Source organism: Pinus tabuliformis, chromosome 6, assembly GCF_031772625.1.
Source record: "Pinus tabuliformis cultivar Carrire ecotype Pingquan chromosome 6, CPIR1, whole genome shotgun sequence".
NCBI lineage: Eukaryota > Viridiplantae > Streptophyta > Pinopsida > Pinales > Pinaceae > Pinus > Pinus tabuliformis.
Genome location: NC_142292.1, coordinates 5,451,315 through 5,471,482, shown reverse-complemented (window position 1 = coordinate 5,471,482; position 20,168 = coordinate 5,451,315). Strand labels below are relative to the sequence as shown.

At 38.5% G+C, this 20,168-nt stretch overlaps 1 pseudogene; it reads right to left on the bottom strand.

Annotated features, from left to right (window-relative positions):
- Nucleotides 1-1,024: 1,024 nt before the first annotated feature.
- The window catches only part of LOC149256926 (glutamate synthase 1 [NADH], chloroplastic pseudogene), a 41,263-nt pseudogene continuing 22,119 nt past the window's right edge, over nt 1,025-20,168 (bottom strand).

The window sequence follows — 20,168 nt, the reverse complement described above, 5'->3', positions numbered from 1 at the left end:
ACCTCGGGCCGTAGCGATTGCGATATGCGATAGCGATCAACGACGTGTGATCTAAACCGTCGGATGGGAAATAGATCAATGACCAATATTAAATCGGTGGTCGAGAGATCGGAAATCCCAGATACCAAGGGGCGATGCGATAGTGACAATGATGTAATCTAGATCGTCTGATCAAGGAACAGATCGACAATCCAGATCTAATCGGCATATCAGCGATTGGCGATCCTCCGATATGCAGGGCCATTGACATTAGCGATATGCGATTGTGATAGAGCGCAGACCTAATGGGTCTATAAGCCTGATTTAAGGAAATTTGAAGTCTAGGTTTTCGGTTTTTTCAGTGTTTTCTATGCGTTATCACTTTTGAGCAGAAAATAACTATTTCAGGGTTTTTTTGAACAAATTCTATTATAAACAACGTCAACCCCTGATTTAAGTGTGCTTGTAACAAATACGACATTATAAAAGGCCAATGATTGGAAAAAGTACAAGAGAGAGGATTTTCAGCACGCAATTCGAGGCAGGAGTAGCGCAGGAAGGCCAATAGTGCATTTTGTCTGAATTAGACAAATCTTATATGTTTTCAGCCCCTCTCAATGCCACATACGTAGTGGTGCTGTCCATTTCTCCATCTGAGTTCTCCATTTCACATCCATTTTCCAGAATGGAGGTATAAGACACCTTTTATGTAACTGATGATTGTAATTCTCTTCTTTTCATGCCATTTAATGAATGAAGACCTCCCCATTGATCGAGCAGGGCCCGGAGATGTAGTTCGAGTTGGATGAACTCCATTATCAAGTCTTGTTGTCTTCTTTTCATGCCTTTGTGTTCCTTCTTCTTTTCTTGTGTGCACATTAAATTTCTGTGTTAAGCTACAATTTTCACATGTGATTCTTTTCATACATCTATAAGTAAATGATTCCTGGATAAAAAATGTACCTTGCAAACGACGCCATTTTTTTATGTTGATTTGAAGAAATTTTTCTATCCTCTTTAATTCCTTAAAGGAATATTTCTTCGTCTAGTCAGCCTCCTTTGCTTCCTTCAAAATTTTCCTAGCCTTCATTTCTTGGAACACTCTTTTATAGTATTGTGGGAATACTTTCACAAACTTTGGGAGGAAAGATTAAAAATCACTACAGACTTCTCTTTACAGCTAAATATTAGAGTGATGTTGGTACTATTGTATCATCATTTCCAGTATCATGGCATCATCTTCCTCTTCAACATTTTCAAGTTCTACCAACTCCAGATTGCATCTTGAATCAAATTTTTCATCAAGATTAAGAGCATAGGATATATGTCCACTCATTCCAATTGAAAAATTCCTCCTAATTTCTCTAGTGATATGACCAAAATTCCACTAGCCATGTATTCACATCCATAATCTCCGACTCTTTCAACCACTACTTTCGCACCTGAATTCCACACACACAACCTATCTATTGTCATTCCATTGAAGTACGCTTCTCAATGTGTTTCCCCGTATAGAGAAACATTCCCAATGAAAATGTTTTTTTTAGGAGCCAACTAGCTTCTTCTAGGAGGGTAAACCATGATCTTATCTCTTGATAAACCCTTACAAACATAATCACTTATGTCGCCTTCCAACGCTAGGGTAACACCTGAACAAAGGAATACCCCAAGGATCTGACACGCAATGCCTGGTATTTTACAAGAAACGTGTCTATGGGAAAACTTGTCATATTGTATCCTTTTGTAATTTCATGGCTATGAATTGTACCAAAATATCTATTGACATTCCTTATGGGAATATCCATGTAAGCAGGTATACCTTTCTCTAGAGCTTCCTTTGAAATCGTGATCAACTTTTGGTCCAAGGACATATCTAGACCATAATATTGGCCCTGAACACAATATTGAGCAACTTCTGGGCGAATCTCCACTGCAAGCTCAAGTAGCAAAGAAAGATCAATATTTTAAAGCTTCTCATTACTATCTATAACTTATTTATCCATATCTAGCATATCTGCATTACCGACCATCTCCTTTACAAAGTTTAAACCCATCTCAAACATAAGTTCACAAACGTCTTCGGCAAGCATGAAGAAGAAATTAATGACATGTATCGGTTCTCTTGCAATTTGTTTCCCTTAAAATAGGATCCTGAGTAGCAATACCAACTAGACATGTGCTTTTGTGACATTTGTGCATCATGATGCAACCTAGACTGATAAGGGGTGATGTACTAAAATCAAACACTTCTGCACCAAGGATAGCAACTATGACAACATCTCTTCCTATTTCCAATTGACCATCTATTTGTAGAACTGTACGACGATGCAATTCATTAGCCACCAATCTCTGTTGAGTCTCTGCTAGCCCAAGTCTCCATGGTAGCCAAACATTTTTTATTCTTATCGAGCGAGATGCTCAAGTACCACCATCATGTCCTGAAATAAATACATGATTTGCATGGCCCTTTAATACACCACTTGCTACAACTCCATCTCCAACTTTCGAGACCGTCTTTATGCTCATTCTAGCTTCTAGATTAGGATTTTGTAGCAAAATCCATCAAAATAGTGAATCCAAGCTCTGATACCAAATGTTATGAAACTAACGCACAATAAGATAGAGAAGAGAGATAAACGCCTTAGAATTTAGTGTCTTTGAGGGGGAAGCCTCCTTTACATTACACAAATGAGAAATTCTTAGATGATACAAATGAAAATACCTCCTTTCTATATATAGGAGTCTAAGAGGTCACAATATAACCAAAACCGACCTAACAATAATAATATAAGGGCATAAAAATAACAATAGTGGGCTTCTATGGGGCACAATAATAACAATATGGGGACAATTGGGGCACAACAATAACAATAAGGGATACAATGAAAATAGTAATGGGGGAATCACTAGTATTATAGGGACCTAACATACATATTTGTCACCTTCTAGCACTGCAAACCTCATATCTTTAACATGAAACCTTACAACATGAAAAGGCCCCCAATGTTTTGTTAAGAGGAAGGTAGATGGTTTTGACCAACTTTGGTTGATAGTCCTTTTAGGAGTTGTACATTTCATTATTTAGGCTAATAAACATTGGAAATTGTGTGTGGTTCAAGAAAAGAGGAATTGGGAAGAAATATAATACTCAAAGAAGCCTCCAAATTCTAGACATCCAGAATAGGAACATCAAATTATAGTCTACATTTTAGATGAAAGTTATGCCTATACATTTCATGTCAAAAAAATGGCCCTACTATTATTTAAGCATAAATTATGAAACACATTTTGCCCAGATTGGTTTATATAACTACATATAAATTTCAGGAACAAAGCCTTTTAATCTTCAACTGGAATTCCCAACCCATCTCCCTCTAGGATATCCCAAGGCTTGCCAAATTCTTAGATCATTGTAAGAATTGAATAAAAATAAAATATTGCATAATAGAAAAATGCATACATATTCTTTAAAAAGTAAAACAAAAATTATTCCTTTAAGTCATTACTCTATAATTTCCTTAAAATCATAAATAAGTTGTGCTATATCTTCAACGATATAAATATCATGATGTGGAGGGCTAATAAGCCCCACATCAGTAGTTGAGTTTCTTGTAACAACAATATCACCAATGACTTTATGGCCATGAATTTCACCACCCTCACCAGGCTTTGCACCCTATAGAGGAACATTTAAAATAAATGTTAATAGAAAATATCCAGTCTAATGTAGGAAGGAGCCTTCACATGCATGCCTGAAAGTATACCATGCAAAAAACATACTAAGCCTAACAACATTTCTTGGCAATAACTAAAAATCATGATCTTATCTCAAAATATGTGCTATCCCAAACTTCCACTAGTATCATTTGTGAAGTTCCTTCATGTCTAAAGAAAATAAAAATGAGAAGTTGTCAAATGGCCAATGGAGCAGCCTCCATCATAGATGGAATTCTCAAACTTCTAGGTGCATATACATACGAATGCACAAATTTTCTAGTCATCCTATAGAACTTGAAACTTGATAAGAGTGGACATAATTTTGGGAAGCTCAGGCACACAATAGAGAAGTAATAGAGCATATTTGATGTTGATCTAGGTCCGGGTGTGACAAAGGACCCTTCCAAGACCTTTTACTTTCGTGATGTGTTAAATTGCATTTTTAAAAGAACATAAATGAAGACATGTGCATGATGTAAAGAAGAGGAACATGACAATAATCAACACATAAAACTCAACACGTCGATAATGGAGTTCGTCCAGGAGGGATTATGTATATGGGCCACGGTGTCAAGATGGTGTAGGCCACTGCATTAAGTGTTGTCAATAGTGATGATGTACATAAGAGGTGATGTCATTATCATACAAGGAAAATACCGTCACGCAGGAGTGGCTCCAAGAGATGTTCTGCTATAGGAACTCTTAGTCAAGAGGACTCCTATCAGTATGACACAAACTCATGCATGATGAGCATCCTGCCAACATGGCATAAAAGGGATCTCAATGCAAAACTACATGGCGAAAACATGAGTATCCAATCAACATGAATACAAAGGGATCTCGAATAAAACATGATGAATCATGACAACAAGTACATCACACATATGATTCCGCATCACATCAAGCAGGAATCATGAAAATGAGTAAGAAAAAAGATCCCCCATCAAATATCAAACAGGGATCTGTGTAGCACAATTCATAGCAAAAGAAGTACATAAACACACTGCATATAGCTCACATCATATGGCCATCTGAAGAAGTGGATGTCAAGTTGCGGAAGCTGTTCAGACCAACGATCTCACGGCATTGAATCACATGGAAATGACTACTCGCACATGAATGTTTCCAACTGCACTCCACTTAGAAAAGTGGTCGAAAAACGAAATGAGCAAATTGAAAATTTGAACACACCATCAGTTTTGTGGCATCGAATAGTGCGAAATCGACTGTCAAATTTCTGAATTCTAAGAAAGTGGCAATCTGGGGCTCAAGGAGTATTTTAGATTCCCCCTAGATTCCTTAAATATTCCCTCCTCCGGGTCTTCTGCAAATATGCTACTCAGATGAGGAAACAGACCGTGCCATTGGGTTCATGCTGCTGAGAGGTGTAATATCGACATAAAATTTGTCCAATTTGGACACTGCAAAAATTCCACCCTCCTAGAAATTTCACTCAGTCATGGTTGCACCTGCATTAAAAATTAATTAAAAATTAATATCCATCTCGATTTCCATGGCTGCTCATGGTTCCTCCATGCTACCCCAACACACTGGTGAAATGAAGGCTTATATAAATTTTTCAGGCAGAGGTATCAATGAAATCAGTTGGGTGGATTGGTAAGAATTCTGGATTAGGTGGAGGAGGTCAGGTGGTCAAACCCTGCCTCCTCCATGTTTAACCTTCTTTCATTTTATGAAGCCGCATTAAGGTATTTTGGGGGTCGGGTCTGCATTGGGCGGCCCACCCCATACCCTTTGTAACCCCTTGAACTGGTGTGTTAACTGTTTAAGGTTGGGCACATTTATTTGGGGTTGCGTTGTTGCATGGTACATTGGTACCGTTTTATGAGGCCTGACATGGGGCCGCCGCATGGTGGCGGGCCAGCCCACATGGTTGGCGTGAGATCCATACCCGCCGACCTTCTTAATTAACATGGCATACGGTGGTTGTGGGGGGGGGGGCGGTGTGGGTCAGGTCCATCGGTAGTGGCTCCTGCCCACCCCAATCTATATATATATATATATATATATATATATATATATATATATATATATAGATATATATATATATATATAATGGGTGAAATTATGTGGAGGGCTCGGCGGGGTGATGGCTGTCGAGCCATTTGAAGTTAAAATGATTTTTAAGGCTGCAGGAGGGCCGGTGAGGGTCGCAGCCTATCGGTCCGATTTTATTTAATCCTTTTATGTATGTAGTTTTGGGGTGGTGGGGGTGGTGGCCCGTCACTTCATATATCTTTTTTCTTGTTTTATATAATAACAAGCTGGCCATTTTTGAAAATTGCAAAAATGACCGAAGGAGACAAATTAATCAGGCCACAAATTCGCTCGGAATCTAGCCCAGGTTGGCAGAAATCCAGTGGCCATATTTTGTCGAAATTGTGGCCTCCTTAAGCCTGCCTAGTCACCAAAGTCAACCTGAACTTTGACTGCTCCTAACTTTCGCATACAGACTCGGTTTGACGAAATGTTCATACCACCACGATTAGGATGACGAGATCTACACTCTGGTCCTAGTTCGAAAGCATTCTAATCACTTTGAGTTTCTAGCTTTCATAAGCCCTCTTTGTCCTATGTGTGTCTCTAAAGCCACCTAGATCAATCCTCCCCACTGATGAGCTTTTGGTCCTCCAAAAGCATGAAAAAATAAGCTGCAACTTCTCTGTACCTGTTAGGATATTCCAACACATAGGAAATAGTTAAGTACAACTTGGTCTAGTATAGAGTTAGGTATAGAGTTAGGTAAAGTGTGTTTCTTTACCTTGTACATTTTGTAACTTACAATCCGACAGTCATGATATGTAGTGATCTGACGGTTCATTCTCTCCTCGGTATTACCGACACTTGATCCGTGGCTTGACACCCGATTGGTCCATGGTTTCTATTTAAAGTGCATGGATGATCATTTGTAGGGTAATCCGTCTATGAGAGAAGAATATGTAAATTTTCATTCTTTTATTAATAAATTGCCTGAAGTGGCCACGTTGGCTCAGGCCGTGGACTGTTTCCCTCTTTGAGGGTTTTAACCACGTCAAAATACTGGTGTATTGATCTGAGATCTAGTTGTGAGCGGTGTCCTTTGGTGTTCTGTCTGAGGAACTTTCCCTGTAAATTCCTACATGGTATTAGAGCTATTTGAGGGCCGCGTCCGTTGGTGATCCAAATCTAAAGACGGTAGAACTGCATCCGACTGCCGTTTTCTAGATCTACTGTTTCTGACTGCTTTCGGGCCGAGAGGACTGCTCTGTTGTGTTGGGAGCATCTGTTCCAGTGAGGAACCCATTTCGTTTCACGCGAAAAGGTTTCCGGTAGCCCTAGCTGCGTCATTTTTAAGATCTGGAGGTATACAGTGTTTATTTGCAGTTTACAATTATTTTCTCTCTGTCTATTTCGGTTTCAGTTTATTTAGCTTTTTTATTACCGGATCTATACCTTTCATTTTTGCGTATGCTCTTTGCCCTGCGACTCTGTGCGATCTGGGAAAATCAGAAATAGAAAGGAAGGATTTTTCTCATGCGTATGCTCTTTTCCGCTGCATCTTAGTGTGATCTCGGAAAATCAGAAACATTGAGGAAAATATTTAGTTTCCGGCTAAATCTAACTTTGAGCCGCAAGGTTCATTTTTGAAAATATTTAGTTTTTCAGCTAAAGCTAACTTCGAGCCACAAGGTTCTTTTTTTTTGTATGTCCGTGTTGGGTTTTGTGTTTTTTGTTTTGTAGGGAAAAAGAGCCTTCTCAAAGCAAGCACGCAACCCAAAGCATCAACCCCCCCCCCTCTCCCTCTCTCTCTCTCTCTCCCTCTCCCTCTCCCTCTCCCTCTCTCTCCCTCTCTCTCTCTCTCTCTCTCTCAAATTTTTTGTACAGCTCAATTGGTTCAAAGCTATTCTAAGAGAGTAGAGGTCTTGGGTTCAAGTCTCCATTTTTTTGGGGGCGGATTTTTTCATTTCCGCACATTCCCGCACTTCGTCAGCGACTTCATCAACTTTTTTTCAAAAAGCCATAAATCCTTCATCCGGAAGCCGTTTTCAGAGCCGTTTTTTTAAAACCAGCCTAATTTTTCGAGATCTATCCATTGGAACACTTAGTTTCATCATCTTTAGCTTCATTTTATGTTGAAATGGAAAGTCAATACCAAGTTACCCTTGACAGCACCAACTACTTCCAATGGTTGTCCTACATTGAGGATTTACTTAGAAGTAAAGGTCTCTACAGAATAGCCTTAGGCCAAGAAAAGAAACCGAAGGATGAAGATAAGGCTACTAAATGGGAAAATAGGCAAGATCAAGCATGTGGATTGATAGGGATGTCTATTTCTCCAGATCTTAGATTCCATATTGCATAACTTGATACTCCTGATGAAGCAATGAAACAAATCAATAAAGTCTTTGGGATTAAAAATGAACTTAGAGCCCATAAACTTGAAAATGAGTTGCTTACATTGGACCCTAATAATTTTTCTTGCATTGAAGATTTCTTGTCCAAGTTCAAGACCCTTAGATATCTCTTGGAAGGTGTTAAGGTTAAGAAAGAAGATAGTAACCTTATCTATTCCATTCTTACTAAGTTGGGACCAGCCTACTTTGTGTTTGTTTCCACCTTCCATTCTACAAGAGAAGCCTTCATTTCTTAAGGAACAGACTACAAGTCCCCTTCCTTTTACTCTTTTTGTGATTCTTTAATAAGAGAACAAGAAAAACTCTTACACCTTGGTCTTCTTAATCTTGGAAACTCTTCCAAGAAAGCGTTAGCCGCCCAGCAGCAACCAAATTCAAAGAATCCTAAGAAGTCATATCCTAAAAAGAATGGTCCTAAACCAAACAAGGGTCCTAAGCAATCTTAGCCTTAAAATGAAAAATCATTTCAACAAAATGATAAGGAAAATAAAAACAAATGGAAGAAGACTGATAGACATTGCAAGTTTTGTAAATCGAGATGGCCACTTAGAATCCAAATGCTTTAAGAAGATGGAAGCCTTGGAAGCAACAATGAAGAAGCATAACATCCATTTGGAGCAATCTTCAACTTCAACTTCATCTTCAGGAATGACACTTTCTGCATTTGGTTGTCAAGCATCTCGGTTTGGCTATGCACTAAATGTATCTTCTTCTTCTCACTCTCATGAGTGGCTCATTGATTCTGGAGCTTCCTATCACATGGCCAAAAACAAAGCCATGTTTTATTCTTTAAATGATTGTAACACCAAAAATATATATGTTGGTGATGATAGATCTCTTAGTGTTGTAGGGACTGGAACTGTTCATCTAGACAATGGTCAGTTTAATGATGTATTATGTGTTCCAACCTTATCCTGCAACCTTCTATCTGTATATCAGATAACTCATTCAGGTGAAGGTAAAATCGTTGAATTTTCACCTCATGATGTTGTAATCAAGGACCTAAGAGATCCTAAACAGATTTTAGCTACTGGCATTGCTGATGATTCTACAAGGTTGTATAAGTTTCACAACTTTGGGTCATCAAATCTTCCCTCAGTATTTGTTGCTCATAACGATGAAGTGAGCAAACTTTGGCATGAGCGATTTGGTCACTTAAACTATCGCTCCCTTCAGCATCTATGTAAAGAAAATATGGTGACAGGTCTTCCTATGGTATCTTGCAGAGATGGTGTTTGTTCCGGATGTGTACTCGGAAAACATCATCGGGACAGTTTTGAAAATCGTGCCTCTTGGCACGCCTCAACCCCTTTACAACTTGTGCATAGTGATTTATGTGGTCCACTTCCAGTTTTTTCATTCTCTGGATGCAAGTATTTCTTAACTTTCATTGATGATTTTTCCAGACGCACTTGGGTATACTTCTTAAAACTCAAGAGTGAAGTATTTAACACATTTTTGGCCTTCAAGGCCTTTGTTGAAAAACAATCTGGACATCAAATTCTTAAGCTAAGATCTGATAATGGTGGGGAATATGTTAAAAACACATTCATCAACTTTTGCACTGAGAATGGAATTCAAATGCAACATACTGTTCCATATACTCCACAACAAAATGGTGTAGCTGAAAGGAAGAATCGCACCTTAAAGGAAATGGCTAATTGTATGCTACAATCTAAAGGACTTGGTCTTAGTTTTTGGGCAGAAGCAATTAACTGTGCAAATTACATAATAAATCGCACTCCTACTAATGCTTTACAGAATATCACTCCAGAAGAAGCATGGAGCTCAATCAAACCAGATGTAAGTCACTTTCGTGTTTTTGGAAGTGAAGCGTGGGCCCATATTCCAGATGAAAAGCATAAAGCTTTAGAACCTAAGAGTGAAAAATGTACTTTTTTTGGATATTCTGAAGATGTCAAAGGCTATAGACATATTCCATTTAAGTCCAAAAATGTTATCATTAGAAGAGATGTAAAATTTTATGAAAATATATCGGCCTACGAGCCTAGTCCGGCGGATGTGCCACCTCTCCCTATCTCTTTTGAAAACATTTCTTCTTTAGATGATGAAAGTGAGGATGAGAATCCTCCCCCACCATCTCAGGATCCTCCTTCAGCTCCTCAGCTTCAAAAATGGGTTTGTGCTACTCGAGATGCAGCAGGTGATCTTGTCGGTGATCCTACAGATCAACAACGCACACGTTCACAGTTTGACAGAGCCTCTTCTTTACTGGCTCAAGCTCCAGTAAATTATGATCCTGACAACTTTGCAGAAGCTTCAGGCCATCCAGATTGGGAAGCAGCTATGAATGAAGAATATCATTCATTATTGGCAAATGATACATGGGATCTTGTTCCTCTACCAAAGGGACAAAAACTTGTTAGATGCAAATGGGTTTACAGAACCAAGTATGGACCAGATGGGAAAGTTGATAAACATAAAGCTCGTCTTGTTGCTAAAGGTTTTTCACAGGTTGAAGGCATTGACTACACTGAAACCTTCTCCCTTGTTGCCAAAATGAACTCTATCCGCCTTGTTCTTTCCCTTGCTGCCTCGTTCAAATGGGAAGTCCATCAGATGGATGTTAAATCCGCCTTCTTGCATGGGGACTTGCATGAAGAAATCTACATGGAACAACCCATTGGCTTCATAAAAACAGACTCCAGCCTTGTATGTTAGCTTAAGAAATCCCTTTATGGTCTCAAGCAAGCTCCTCGAGCTTGGTATGCCAAAATGGATAGCTTTCTTTTAGAATCTGGCTTTTCTAGGTGTCATTCTACCAATACTGTTTACACCAAGAAAGTGGGCAAGTCTCTTATCATTATTGTTCTTTATGTTGATGATCTTATCCTTACCAGTAGTGATCCCAACCTTATAAACCATGTGAAGTCTAGCCTTAAAAAGAAATTTGAAATGACAGACTTAGGACACTTACCTTATTTTCTCGGTCTTCAAGTCTTGCAATCCAAGGAGGGTATTTCCCTTTCCCAGTCCAAGTATGCTTGTGATATTCTACGCCATTTTCACATGGAAGACTGTAAGTCAGCCCCTTCTCCCTTCCAGTCTGGAGTCAAACTTTCAGTCACTTGTACTTCTCCTGAAGTTGATGCTACCTTATACCGTCAACTTGTAGGAAAACTTTTGTATCTAACCCATAGTCATCCTGACCTTTCCTTTGTTGTTGACCTTGTTGCTCGATTTATGCAAAACCCACATGAAATTCATTGGAAAGCAACTAAAAGAATACTTCGTTATGTTCGAGGTACAGTTCAGTTTGGGATTCATTACAGTGCCGAAGCATCTCCTCTATTGGTTGGTTTCACTGATTCCGGTTGGGCTGGTGACCCTGATGATCGGAAGTCTACTGCAGGTTATGTGTTCACTCTTGGTTCAGGACCTATTACATGGGCTTGCAAGAAACAAGGTGCCATTTCTCTTTCTTCAGCAGAAGCAGAATATCGTGGTGCCGTAGAAGCTAGTAAGGAAGCCTTGTGGCTTCGTCAGATCCTGTCAGAGTTTGGCTTTCAGCAGCAACATCCGACTACACTTTGGTGTGATAATCAAAGTTCCATTCAACTATGCAAAGATCCAGTCCAACATCAGCACAGGAAACACATTGAACTGCACATGCACTTCATCAGAAAGCTCATTCACAACCATGTTCTTGAAGTGCAATATTGTTCAATAGATGATCAAGTTGCAGACATCTTTACAAAGGCTCTCACAGAGGCGAAGTTCACTAAACTTCGATTTATGGTTGGAGTTCAGGAAGTTGTCACTGAGGGGGGATAGGCTCTAGTGCCTCCTTCCTTCTCCTATTGTGTCATATTTGTAAATCCTTCAATCCTATCGCAAGTTGTTCTTAAGGGGGGATGTTAGGATATTCCAACACATAGGAAATAGTTAAGTACAACTTGGTCTAGTATAGAGTTAGGTATAGAGTTAGGTAAAGTGTGTTTCTTTACCTTGTACATTTTGTAACTTACAATCTGACGGTCACGATATGTAGTGATCTGACGGTTCATTCTCTCCTTGGTATTACCGACACTTGATCCGTGGCTTGACACCCGATTGGTCCATGATTTCTATTTAAAGCGCATGGAGGGTCATTTGTAGGTTAATCCGTCTATGAGAGAAGCATATGTAAATTTTCATTCTTTTATTAATAAATTGCCTGAAGTGGCTGCGTTAGCTCAGGCCGTGGACTATTTCCCTCTTTGAGGGTTTTAACCACGTCAAAATACTGGTGTATTGATCTGCGATCTGGTTGTGAGCGGTGTCCTTTGGTGTTCTGTCTGAGGAACTTACCCTGTAAATTCCTACAGTACCTTGTCTGCATCAAAAGAATCCTGAAAGGTCTCACTTCCCTCTCCTTCACCTTTGTTCTTCGGAGCCTTAAGCGATGAGCTGGCACCTTCAACCTCTATAACCTGTAGTGCATTGTTTTTCAGCTTACATGCTTGAATTTCATGATCAATTAATGACCCAAGCATCCCACACTTGCCATGAGATTATAACACATACTTGGGGGTCAAGTGTACATCAAGATGGACACAATACCCCAGCTACGAAAACAAGGTTAACATATCTTTGTTTCTTCTACAAGTGATGGAAAACACATCATCACTAAAACACATGATTTACAAAGATAAGGCCAAACTCTATTTGATTTGACAAGTGATGGAAACACGACATTACTTTCATAGTTTATCATGCACTCAAAATAAGACCAGACATCATTGTTGTTGAACAAGTGATGGAAAACACATCATCACCTTTACATTTTAAAATGCAACAAATGATTTACAAAATCATGACCATGACACGCTAGCATATCTAGAAACCATTTTCAATTATCGTTGTGAATGGGTCACCTCCTCGTGGCACATTCGATGGTTAAACAATTGTTTCACCTGGTTCATGCACCAACGCTTTGTCTTTAAGGCGTTGATTTGGATGGAGCCTCCAACAAGTGGCTCTTTGATGGCCACTATTGTCGCAATGACTGCAATAGGTCTTCTTACTCCAGATTTTTTTAACATGTTTCATTGCCTGCTGTTGAGAGGGTCTTTCACGCCTCATCCTTTTGTGTGCTGCCATTCTTTTCCAACACATAGAAAATGTATGGTTATGTAATCCACAAAAGGTACATGTTTTTCAATTCCATGTTTTACGTTCATCTCTAACAACATGATTATAACCGAAATGAACATTTGAATATCGAAACTGGTTATACATTTCCTTGTTGTCTTTGGTGTAAGTATGACGATGAGAGCTTGCCTCAACTCTTTCCCTATAATGGTTACTACCATGGGATGATGGGGGTGTGTTCCCATCATTCTCTTTCCTCGATGATTTTGATGATGTCTCGGAAGAATCTGACACCTTTGAGAATTCTCCCTTGGCGTATCTCAAGCCTGCAAATTAAGGTCTCTACACAACCTCCAATGGTTGATTTATGCCTTGGTTATTAACACCAAGTTCTTCTTCCTTCTCGTGCTTCATCCTGGTAAGGAGCCTCATGTTTTTCCCTGTAATTGGGATCTCCACATATCCAATAGAAAGCATACTATGTGAAGACGAAACTAGAAGGAAATCAACATCTTTTACCTCCTTTGTCAATTTGGAAAGAACTGATGAGGGTTGTTCATCATCTGTTGTTGGTGGTTCGCTAACTGTCTCGGCACATTCCACAACTTCCTTTTTGACATACCCAAGTCCTGTCTGATGGGGTAATTGTTTTAATTTGATGGGGTTGACAATGCCTTGGAAATTAATGCCCAATCCTTTTCCTTCATACCCCATTTTCTTCAATAGTTTGGAACCAATTCCTGTGGTATGATTTTTGAAAACAACGAAATCAATATCAGGACACATACATGAATTTAGAGAATTATTTTTTACCTCACCTGGGTCACGCTACAGCCTTTCCAAGGACTCATCCTTTTCTTGCAGTTGTCGTAGCAAACTATGTTTCTCCTATTTCTGTTCATGTAGCCGAATCTTCAATTCAGTGTTATCTGTTTGAAGATTCTGGTTGTTGTGCTTTAGTTCTTCTAGGGCCTCTTCTGTGGCTCGCCACTAAAGCTGCAATCACTCCTTTTCCTCTGTCTCTTTATGTAGAGTTTCATACATCATTTCCACCCTTTTGGAAATTTTGAGCATGGTCTCGTACATCACTTTTTCATCCTCTGTCACTGTACGTTCCATTGTTCATGCTTGCAATTCACATCCATGCAAAGACCGCTCTGATACCACTTGATCCAGGTCTAGGTGTGACAAAGGACCCTTCCAAGAACTTTTACTTTTCGTGATGTGTTAAATTGAATTTTTAAAAGAAAATAAGTGAATACATGCGCATGCTGTAAAGAAGAGGAACATGACAATCATCAACACATAAAACTCAAGACGTTGATAACAAAGTTCGTCTAGGAGGGACTACGACTCCGGGCCCTGGTGTCAAGATGGTGTAGGTCGCTGCATTAAGTGTTGTTAATAGTGATGATGTACATAAGAGGTGATGTCGTTATCATCCAAGAAAAATTCCCTCACGCAGGAGTGGCTCTAAGAGATGTTTCGTTACAGGAACTCTCAGTCAAAAGGATCCTATTAGTATGACACAAACTCATGCATGATGAGCATCCCGCCAACATGGCATAAAAGGGATCTCAACGCAAAACATACATGGTGACAACATGAGTATCCCATCAACATGACGACAAAGGGATCTCGAATAAAACATGATGAATCATGACAACAAGTACATCACACAGATGATTCCACATCACATCAAGCAGGAATCATGAAAACGAGTAAGAAACAAGATCCCACATTAAACATCAAATAGGGATTTGTGCAGCACAATGCATAGCAAAATAAGTACATGAACACATTACATATACCTCACATCCTGTTGCCATCTGAAGAAGCGGATGTCAAGTTGCTGAAGTTGTTCAGACCATTGATCTCACGACATCGAATCACATGGAAATCACTACTCGCACATGAATGCTGACCCTTGCACTCCAGTAGGAAAAGTGGCCAAAAACTAAAATGAGCAAATGAAAAATCTAAAAGCACCATCAGATATGTGGCGTCAAATAGTGCAAAATCGACTGTCAAATTTCTGAATTCTAAGAAAGTGGCAATCTGGGGCTCAAGGAATTTTTTAGATTCCCCCTAGATTCCTTAAAGATTCCCTCCTCTAGGTCCTCTGCAAGTCTGCTATTCAGATCAGGAAACTGACTGCGCCGTTGGGTTCGTGTCCCTGAGAGGTGTAAGATGGACATAAAATTTGTCCAATTTGGACACTACAAAAATTTCACCCTCTTGGAAATTTTGCTCAGTCATGGTTCCATCTGCATTAAAAAATAATTAAAAATTAATATCTGTCTCGATTTCTATGCCCACTCCTAGTTCCTCCATGCTGCCTCAGTGCACTGGTGAGATGAAGGCTTATATAATTTTTTTGGGCGAAGGTATCAATGAAATCAGTTTAGTGGATTGGTTCCAATTCTGCATTAGGTGGAGGAGGTCAAGTGGTCAAACCCCACCTCCTCCATGTTTAACCTTCTCCCATTTTATGAAACCGCATTAAGGTATTTTGGGGGTCGGGTCCGCATTGGGCGGCCCGCCCCATACCCTCTGTAATCCCTTGAACTAGCATGTTAACTGTTTAAGGTTGGACGCATTTATTTGGGGTTGCGTTGTTGCATGGTACATTGGTACTGTTTTATGAGGCCTGACATGGGGCCGCCGCATGGTGGCTGGCCAGCCCAGGTGGCTGACGTGGGCTCGGTACTCACCGGCCTCCTTAATTAACATGGCATACGGTGGTTGTGGGGGGGGGGAGGGTTTGGTGTGGGCTGGGTCCACCGGAGGTTGCCCATGCCCACCCATATATATATATATATATATATATATATATATATATATATATATATATATATATATATATATATATATATATATATATATATGATGTGCGGGAGTATGTGGAGGGCTCGGCGGGGTAATGGTTGCCGAGCCATTTAAATTTAAAATGATGTTTAAGGTTGCGGGAGGTCCAGCAGGGGTTGTGGCCTATCGACCCAAATTGATTTAATATTTTTATCTTATGTAGTTTTGGGGTGGTGGGGTTGGTGGCCCGCCACTTCATATATATATATATATATATATATATATATATATATATATATATATATTTTGTTTTATATAATAACAAGCTGGCCATCTTATAAAATTGGAAAAATGTTTGAAGGAGACAAATTAATTAGGCCACAAATTCACCCGGAATATAGCCCAGGTTGGCTGGAATCCAGTGGCTGGATTTTTTCCAAATTGTGGCATCCTAAAGCTTGCCTAGTCACCAAAGTCAACTTGAAATTTGGTTGCTCCTAACTTTCGCATACGGACTCGGTTTGACGAACTATTTAAACCACCACGATCAGGATGATGAGATCTATGCTCTGGGCCTAGTTCAAAGGCATTCAGATCGCTTTCATTTTCGAGCTTTCATAAGCCCTCTTTGTCCTGTGTTTGTCTCTAGAGTGACCTGGATCAGATGTGTCAAGTGACACTGAATGAAGACAAATTTAATTAAAATTTTGAACCACAGGACACAGAGGAAAAGAAGTTTGAACCACACAATTTTGAAAAATTGTCTACTATTTATAAAGTAATTGATGTTTTAGAATATTTCATGGGGTTTTTAATAGTGATAAGTGTCTTTGAGATTACAAAAGTAGTGTCTATGGCATGAAAAAATAAGTGTGTATGTTTGCCAGTAAATAGAGATAAAAATGAAGTTATGTGAAAATCTAGAAAAGGAATGTTCCTTTATGGGAGAAACCAACAAAATGATCAATATGAGTGATTCATTATCATCTTAATATACATACAATTGGTTTATCAGGAAATATAAATACACTTATTCTTGTTAAAAAAGGTATGAAGTTTGTTTACAAAAAATATATCAAAATAGGAATTTTTCCCACTTGCAGCGAACTCCAGGAGAGATATCATTCAACAAGAATGTAGAAGATTGCACCATAATTCCATAGCTAAATACCTTGGAAATATTGTTAGATATGAATTTCATATATACTCCTTGAGGAAACATGAGTTCACTATCATTTTTTATCATATTCCTCTCGACTAACATAGTCTCTGAGAAGACAGCTACCTGTTTCACACTTGACCCAAACCAGGTCTTGCAGAACACTATATACCCATCTCCCATCTTTGTACCCAAACTTCCCCCTCCAATGCACCCTATATCCAAACCATGACACCCAAACCATAAGACTCTTTTTTTTTACTTAAATGTAATTTGTCTCCTAATTAAATACAAATGCAAGCAGTCCATCCCCAAAGCAATACAAATGGTTTTGATTTTCACAACAACTCTACATTTAGAGGGTGGCATAGAGTCTATGGCCATACTAATTGCTGGAACTTCCTTCCAGCCCAAAAATAACAGTCCAATTGATTGAAGAAATCACATTCATAGAACTCACTATTAAAGACAAGGATCTCATGCCTACAGGGCAACCTCTAAAACTCAACAATTGGCAAGTGCTATTGGAATTACACTTGATCAGAGAACTAGTTAAAAATGCATTGGAAACAAAGCTAGTTCCTTTTTAGTCCGCAACATAATATCTCACTATCCTTTTGACTACCATAGAGCTAGAGAAACCATCCATACTTAACCAACCATTTAGTATAATATTGATTCATGTTTCTATGAACCTTGGAAATATTAAGAAAGTTATGTGGTATTTGTTCTTTAATTAAGGAAGAAATATCATATTCTTCTACTACTAACATTGACTACCCTTTTCCACTCTGGCAAATTACGTTAAACAAGATATCTGAACACAATACCCTCACTTATCTATCTACTTGATCTTTAGAAATGAGACATTTGATCAACAACATTATCCACTCATCATTGCCTATTCCACTCATTGGAATGCATATATAAGTTACTCTTTCTAGATGAATTATGGATCAATATCAAAGATTTAAGAGACTGTAGGGGTATCAACCTCTGAGTCACCTTTGTCAATCTCCCATTCTACACATGTGACCAGCTCTAATTACAGACATGGAATTCTTTTCTATGAAAACAGGGACATGGAAGTAGGAACATGACATCAAAAAATCATTCAGAGTTCCAAATATTTGATGAGAAAGCATGATTGTGGTCTCTTCCTCTGTCCAAGACACAATGCATCCACATAGCCCTCCACATCCACATATCTCTAGAGTCTGCAGTGACTGCTGCAGAATTTAAAGGAAGGAACTGGAGTGAGATGGACTTCATATCATGGGCATGGTAGATATATTTCATGAATTCCTTCATGGAAGGATGGGACATGTTTTTTGATATCATAAAAAAATCAGGAGAATAACGTGTGATCAATATAAACCCACTTATGCCTTAAGTTTGGGAGCTCTTTTAGTGGCTGGAAAATCTCTCCCACTGATCTCTAAATCAAGCCTTCCTCCTAATAGGCTCGTAATAAAAACTGTAAATTTCCCACACAGGTGATTCCCTATTCAGAAAAACTAGTGGCTCCTCGCTTCACTAAAGTAGTCATTGCAACTACCTCACCATGTTTATGCTAACCAGCATAATCATGCATCAACTTCTTGAACTGTTGCAGACCATCATTTCAAAAAACACTAGAGTGTGAAGTTTTCTGAACCTCTGAGAATAAAAAATCATTCATTGGTCAATCCATTTTTTTCCTCCTTTCCAATGCTATTTTTTTCCCTTAATGTTTAATTATGCTTGTTAGTAAAGGAAATTACTTAAAATCTCAGGGACAATTGTATCTACTTTTTCAGTAGGAAACGAAAGGCCTTATATACCAACTATTGGTAAAATTAACAAAGCATGAAAGGTGGAGAAAATGACTCCTTGAAAATGCTAATTGTTTCCCTTAATGTTTAATTATACCCGTTAGTAAAAGTAACTAATTAAAAGCTAGTGGAAAATTTTATCTTCTCTTCTAGTAGAAAAAGAAAGGCCTTATATACCAAATATTGGTAAAATGAAGAAACCATGAAAGATGGAGAAAATGAGGAAGGTAAAATTATCAATGTTCAAATTATGAGGAAGGTGAAATGTTCCAATATCTTATGAATTATGCTTTGGTACTTCTATTTGTGTTCAACATTCTTATATCTACTTTTTCAATCCTCTCTTTTCCTAGAGTATGCTTCTTAGAAACTATTTGAGTTTAAAGTCAGGAACTAATGACTTTGCAAAAATTACAATTTTAATGCCCACTGAGTTTCTAAATCTTAACTTGTTCTTGCAAGATACGTGTCAGTCCACATACCACCAGAATAAAGCATATTCTCACCATATGTGGTGATTGAATCTTTTCTACCTAAGGAATTATTCCAAACCATAGACACTCCCATTTACAATTTGACCAAAAAAAATTTACAACTTGAGACAATAGAAAATATATATTTGGATATGCTTGAACTTTTGTCCTCCACAAAACATCTTTTTTTGTTATTTATATAGTTTCTACTACTTTCCAAAACTATGTTATTTTCCCCATGACATGGGTAACACTTTGATGTTAATGTATTCAATTTTGGTTTGTAAACATTATAGTTTAAGAAAATGCCAAAACAATGACACCTAATCATAAGTGCAGAGCTAAACATAAATAGAGAAATATGTATGAAATAATTCCTTTTTGAACCTTTCCACCTTACCGGTAAATAAGTCATTCATTGGTATTTATAAAAGAAATCCTACTCCAAACAAGCAAGCCTATGATATTTGGATTTATAAAAGAAAGCCTACTTCATACAAGCCAAGCCTGGGATAGAGGTGTTGTTTTCCCCTAAGGCTAGGCATCTACACTTACTTGTCCATTAAAACCCCATTCATTTCAATTTTGGGCATGAAATGGGTAGTAGAGAAGCACTTCATCTGATTATGGGCATCATTTGAACTAATTTCCTGTGGAAATGACCTCAAATCAGTTTATCTATGCAGTAAAGGATGCAGATTAATGAGCA